Raw genomic sequence first — 7,339 nt, 5'->3', positions numbered from 1 at the left:
CGGGATGAGGCTTCAACTGCTCAGGGAGCTAGGATCCCACATGTCTTGGGGCCAAAAAAACAAAACATAAAACAGAAGCAATACTGTAACAAAATTCAATAAATAGTTTAAACAATGGTCCACATCAAAAAATCTTTAAAAAATAATTTCAGAAACTAAACTAGTCTTGTCACCCTTAGATGAGCTCACTGTGTGATATCAGAGTCTGCATAAAAGCCACACTACCAACTGTGACTCAAGGTAATGAAAAGATACAATTCAATTCTAAAATCTCACCAATTTGGAAGCAGAGGAATTTGTACAGAATTGTTTCAAATGAAATGAGATTTGTTTGGGGAAGTAAGAAAATTACAGATAATGGGAGACCCTTGCTTTACTTTTCTTCAGGCATGAAATGCTGGCTTCAAACTTATTCCCTCCCCTCCCCTCTATCTCGCCCCCACCCCCAACCCCCAGCCATCAGACCCTCAGCACAAAGAGACCGCCTTGACAGTGACAGTGGATGCCTCTATCATGTTGGATCTGGAGAGAACTTACCTAAAGCCCTGCCTTGGACCGACTCGATTCTCTTCTTTTCTCCTGTGGCTTCCAGCCGACCAACAGTTCATCTAATTAAGGAATCATTATTAATTTGTTTTTAAGTGTGATATGGGATTTTGGTTATTATTATTGTTTTAGAAATAGATATTGAAGTATTATAGATGACATGACATAATGTTGGGAATGTGCTTCAAAATAATCCAAGTGTTTGGGGTAGGGGATGACCAGCCATGAGCTGATAATTATTGAAACTGGGTATTGGGTGCACGGGGGTTCATTATACTCTGTACTTTTGTATATATTTGAAATTTTTCATAACAAAAGAAAAAAATTTTAAGCTTATCTACAAGATGTCATCTTTATAAAATTTCTTACAGTAATTTTAATGGTGTTTTAGTGTTGATAATAATATCTAATAATTGTGGGGCACTATGGTGGATTCTTTTCGTACATTATCCGTTTTTAAAGTTAATGAATGAATTTATTTATTTATTTTGACTGTGCCAGGTCTTAGTTGTGGCATGCGGGATCCTTAGTCGCAGCATGTGGGCTTCTTAGTTGCGGCATGCATGCAGGATCTAGTTCCCCGACCAGGGATTGAACCCGGCCCGCCTGCATTGGGAGCAAGGAGTCTAACCCACTGGACCACCAGGGAAGTCCCATTTTCGTACATTATCTTACTTAATCATCACAACAAGCCCAGGAGGTCTGTATTATTATCGTGATGTTACAGATGAAGAAACTGAGACACAGAGAGGCTAGGAGAACCTGACTAGGCTCCGTAGCGTGCAGTGACACAGTGAGGGGTGCAGTCAGATCTCCCTGCCCTCAGGGTATGAGGTTTATTATAAAATCGTGCGTTGTTTTCACTTGTAATGTTGATTCCATAAAGAAAGATTTGACCATTCATTCCTTTCTTTATTCACTCAAACAAATCTTTACTGAGCATGTGCTGTGTGCCAGGCCCCAGGTTAGGCATCCAGTACTGAACAAGCCAGCAGAGCCCATCCACAGGGGGCCAACGTCATCTTCTTCATCCCTTCTTGGTAATGAAGGGCTACGTGGTCCTTATTCTCTTCAGAAAAGTCTACAAATTATATTTTCTTTAGAAGAGTGTGCACTTCATTTATGCTTTTAAATGTATTTGCAGAGAGTTGAGCAAATCATTCCCTTATGATGTATGCAATTTCCGTTTCTGTAGTTTCCCTATTATAATTTCCTACGTTAAGTAGTGATATTTTCTCCCTTGTTTTCTTATTTTTAGTTAGGTTAGCTAGTTATGTATCTTTAAAATTTTTTCAAGGAACCAGATTTTATGATTAGTTATATATTCTGCTTTTTAAAAATTTAATGTCTCATTCATATCTCCTTCCACCTTTTAAAATTCCTTTCTTCTATCTTTCTTCTATTTAATCTGTTTTTCTTTTTTTTTACAAAAAACTCCTTTTGTCAGATGTTTATTTCATTGGTTTTATTCTTTATTTTATATCAGTACAAGTATTTACACTAGGAATTTACTCTGGAATGTATCCCACAGGCTCTCCCTTTGGCTCTGAAATGTAATTTTTTTTCTCTATTTCTTTAACAATTCTGCAATTTAGATTACTTTTTCTGACCCAAGGGTTTTTACAGAGAGAATTAAAAACAAACCTTCCAAGTGGAGAAGCTTTTTCCCTTCAGTTCTCATTGTTGTGTTTTCATGATTCCCAGGAAGAAAAATACGCTGACTTTGGCAACCATTTGCAATTTGGAAATCCCCTTTCCTATTGTTTTGCTTTCTGGGAGTTGAAGGGCAGAGAAACAGATTAGTGTTCATTTATTATTCATGAGCAAAGGTAAAACATCCAGGCAATACAACAAGATGGACACTGAGCTTCTAAAAAATTTTTTTTAATCCTCATAAACCTGAGAGTAAGGAAAGTACCTTTATGTAAATGCCTTTATGTACTATTTTAAAATAATGCCTTTATGTACTATTTTACATAAAGTACTTTATGTACTATTTTATTATACTAAGTACTAAAATAGTACTTTATGTACTATTTTACTATAGCATCATGAGTAACCATCGTAACTTATTCCAGTGTATTTACAGCTTCACTGAAGGCTGTACCTGGAGGTAGGTGCCTGTTGTCAAAATTAAAGAATAATGTATATTCAAAGACAAGTGGAAGGTTTAGTGTCCCTTTGTTTACATAGGAAGCTAGAGACATCAGACCACAGTGGATAAAGCCTGGACTTCGGAGATAAGTGAAACTCGAGTTTGAGTCTCAAAATACATTTCTCTAAGATTCATTCGGTTGCAGCGGGGTCCCCATCCTGGTGCTCAAAGTCCTATAGGATGCCATTTTTATCCCCTCCCCCAAGTGCCCAGACAAACCCAGAACACTGACTAAGTTTTGATTACTGGGGTCTCTGGACTCTTTTAAACATCCCATATGCCCCAAAATAGGGACTCCACCTTCATAACTGCAGAGGCCGCCTGCCTTCCCCCAATCCCTGGGGGAAGGGATGTGTCCTTCCCTCAGCCCGACAGACTCCCGCAGAGGGACCTGCTCAAGGTCACGCTGGGCTCCTGTCTCCCATATCCCAGCGCTTGGCTGACTTAGCCTCTGAGCTGCACCTGTCCCCATGCCCTAGCTGCACAAGGCCTCAGCCCTGCTGTCCTCAAAATTTCATTTACATTCTGAGTTCCTATTATATTCCCAAGGCATATCTCTGTGATTTCTAGTTTACCTAACAACTTTAGCTTTCCTGTGCCCCAGTTTCCTCACTTGGAAAAAAATGTGTAATACTCGCCTCACCAGGTCTCTAGGGGATCAGTAAGAGAAATTTGCCAAACATCTGCTTATAACAGAGACTTGATAAACATGAGTCCTACCTGCAGGCTGGGTGTGTGGGGACAGCTGTAGTAATGTTTCCCAAACATTCAGCAGGAGTCAAGTGGGAATCCTGCTATGTGGAACAGAGGATCCCTACAGATCTGGAGAGAGTCATATCTGGTTCCATGCAGCCCTGCACGACAACACTGGAAATGATGGAAAAGAACAGTTCTATAGATGGCATAACACAGGTGGAACTGTTGAGGTAAAATGAGTTCACTGAGTTGAGCACCCTGTTATGGAACGTGAAGATTGGTACTCTTAAAAAACCGAAGAGATGATTTTGGACTTCCCTGGTGGTGCAGTGGTTAAGAATCCTCCTGCCAATGCAGGGGACATGGGTTCAACCCCTGGTCGAGCAGCTAAACCTGTGGGCCACAACTACTGAGCCTGCGTGCCACAACTACTGAAGCCCGCACGCCTAGAGCCGTTGCTCAGCAACAAGAGAAGCCACCGCAATGAGAAGCCCGCGCACAGCAACAAAGAGTGGCCCCTGCTCGCCGCAACTAGAGAAAGCCTGCGCACAGCAACGAAGACCCAACGCTGCCAAAAATTAAATAAATTAATTAATGAATTAAAAAAAAAGATTTATGCCCATTTGCATACGAATGGTATCTAAACAAAAAAAATAGCAGGTACAAATCCATTAAAAAAAAGAGCTGTTTTTTTGTTTGTTAGTTTTGCAAATTGTCTAGCTTTTCTTAGCATCTTGACTATAATTCCACACATTTATGCCATAACCACCAGCCAGAAGCTGAGATCTACTGGAGAAAGCACTGGAAGCAGAATCCCCATTCCGCCACTTACTGGGTAAGTCTCTTAATCTGATGGATTCCTCACCTTAAATGCGGACAGCAATTCCTCCTCACGGGGTGTTGTAAAGATGAGACGAGGTGGGTATTTTTGAAAACAGTTCAATAATTATACATCTGTTTTTGTTTGTTCATTCATTCCCAGCTGGTAACTCTAGTGACCAAAAGAGTCCAAGCTCCAGAATGTAGAGGCATAGAAGGGGAGAATGTGGAAGCATAGAAGGGGAGAATGTAGAGTAAGTCCTGCACCTCATAAACTAGTCACCGAACAAACGAAACTGGGATTTATGATGTAAGTCATCCATTTATACTCTTCTTAGGCATAAAATCCAGTATCCTAAAATCTTAGACAATTTAACTTGGCATGAAATGATGATGCAATGGCACGAGTTTTTGGAAAGCAGTAGTAATTTAGGGGAAAAATTAGTTTAAGAATCAGAACTGTGTCAGGAAGAGGATCCCCTTATTAGTTAATGTAAATGGAAACACTGATTCTTAGAGCCAAAGGTAGAGAGAATTTAATCCAACTCCCATGAGGCTAAGTGATTTACCCACAGTCACCAGCTTTTGACAAATTTAGTAGGTATGTTGCTCTAGAGAAACAGACTACTCCAATTTATCAAAGTTTGAAGACAAGGGAATAAAATACAAAGTACATTATTGGCAACAAGAAGGCAAGATGATTCTTATTTATAGACGACACAGTTGTATACTGGGAAAACCAGACAATCAACTGAAACTTCATTAAAAGAAAAGTTTAGATGTTAGCTGGATTAAAAACAATCTGTAACAATAGTTTTCTTACATACCGTCATTTAGAAGTCATAATGCAAGATTATATTGCCATCAGCAATACAAAATATCAAGGACTAAATGTAAGAAATGCCATACACCTGTAGGAAGCATAAAACTCTAATGAGGGATATAAGACTTGAATAAAGAAATACTATATTCAATACTCCATTCTTGCAGAACATCAAATTTGGAAAGTGCTAGTTATTCCTAAACATTGTACAAAGTCAATGCAGGTTAATAAAAATCCCAAAAGGACCTCCAAATTTTGGGGGAAACTTGGGAAAAATTTCTACCACTAACCTGAAAGAACAATCATTTGCGAGAAACATGAGCAGTGAACACTGACCCAAAGTATTAAGGAGGGGCTCCCAAGGTAAAACAACCCCAGTACAAAGCTGTAAGAATTAAAACAGTGTGGTATGGATACAAGACAAAACAATGAACAGTCCCGGGAATACTGAGAATCAGCATATGACAAATCTGACATCTGAAATCAGCACAGAAAAGTTGGATGTTTTAATAAGTAGCGTTGGGACAACTGAGTAATTTATAAGGGGAAAATAGATGATGAGTTGAATTGTGTGTCCTAAAAGATATGTTAAGTCATAACCCTTCGTAATTATGATTGTGATCTTATGTGGAAATAACCTATTTGCAGATCTAATCAAATTAAAATGAGGTTTTACTGGATTAGAGTGGGCCGTAATCCAATGGTTAGTGTTTTTATAAAGAGAGACTTGGACACAGAGACACATAGGGAAGAATGTGACAAGAGAGGCAGAGATTAGAACAATGCATCTACAAGTCAAGGAACACCAAGGATTGCCAGCAACCCCCAGAAGCTGGTAAGAGGCAAGAAAGGACCTTTCCAGGGAGCTGTCAGACAGAACTTGGCCCAGTCTCCGAAATGTGAGGGAATAAACTTCTGTTGTCTTAAGCCACCCAAGTTTGTGGTAATTATTATGGCAGCCCTAGAAACCAAGATAATAAAGCTGAATCCCTATCTCATGCCTTATATGAAAAGAAAAAAGAAACTAGACGGATAAAAGAATTAAAAGTAGGAATGAAACAATGACTCCCAAATAGTAGAAGAGATCATGGGTGAAAATTTTTATCTTCTTGGGAAAGGGAGTTTTCTTAAGAATGAAAGGAAAAATGAATTTGACTTTATAAACGTTTTAAACATCTACGTAGTAAGACTTGGGTGAAAGGCAAGAAATTATAAATGTGTAACTCATGGCAGACAAAGGATACAGTCAATAAAAAAGATGTACACAGCCCAGAAAGAAATGGACAAAGGACAACTTTAGTCATCACAGAAGTATAAATACCTAATATATAAAATATGCCCAACTTTACTAATTATGAAAGAAATGTAAATGAAGGCATTAAAGTATTTTTTCTATAAAGACTGGGAGAAATGAAAAAGATTATCAGAATTAGCTAGGGTAAAAAGAACAGGTACTCTGTTTACATTTGGTGGTAATACCTATCACCTTCCTTATGAAGAGTGGTAACTATCACCTTATCCTTGGCTATATCCATTATTTTCATATTTTTGCTTTCTCCCATTCTAATGTCTACAGTTTTCATTTGCCTTAAAAATTTACTTCTTATAATTTTCCTACAATAGAGATTAGATTCTGTAAAGGATATGGATTTTTATGGGATGTTATGTGTACTCCTATACCAGTTTAAAAAGCAATTCATAAGACATTGCTTATGAGTATACCCCAAATGAGTATACTAGTACCTTTTTCCCAGTAATAAACCAGCAACGCGTTTCCATTTGCACTTTTAAATGAGGAGAAATATTTTTTCCATGGCTTAATTTACTCACGTAATTTGTATTTAACATTTTTTTTTAGTCAGTTAATTCACTTTTGAGTCTTAAAATTCCTATCCTCTTAGTAATTCCCAAGAACTTTTCTGTGGTATATAAACGCTTGGTTTGCCTCTGGTTGGGGATTCTCTCTTCACGCCACATGCTACTTAGCTCTTCCTCACCCACTCCTGTGGTTTTGACCACCATCTTTATGCTAGAGACTCCCCACGCTACACCCTCTACAGCTAAATCTCTGCTTCTCCCCCCAAACAGCTTGGGACACACAGCTTGTGTGTTCTGCACACTGATTGCTAAATATTAAGATACAGATATAAAAGGACCATTTTTAAAGACTAGGCTATTTTTAGGACTATTTTAAAGATCAGAGATGAATAATTAGAAAATGATTCTGTAACATTAATGGATGGAAACAAGCAAATGAATAAAAAATATTCTAGTTAACCCTGAATAAATGAATACCAAAA

The sequence above is a fragment of the Leucopleurus acutus genome (assembly GCF_964270905.1).
Source record: "Leucopleurus acutus genome assembly, chromosome: 15".
Lineage (NCBI taxonomy): Eukaryota > Metazoa > Chordata > Mammalia > Artiodactyla > Delphinidae > Leucopleurus > Leucopleurus acutus.
This window is presented reverse-complemented; position numbering follows the sequence as displayed.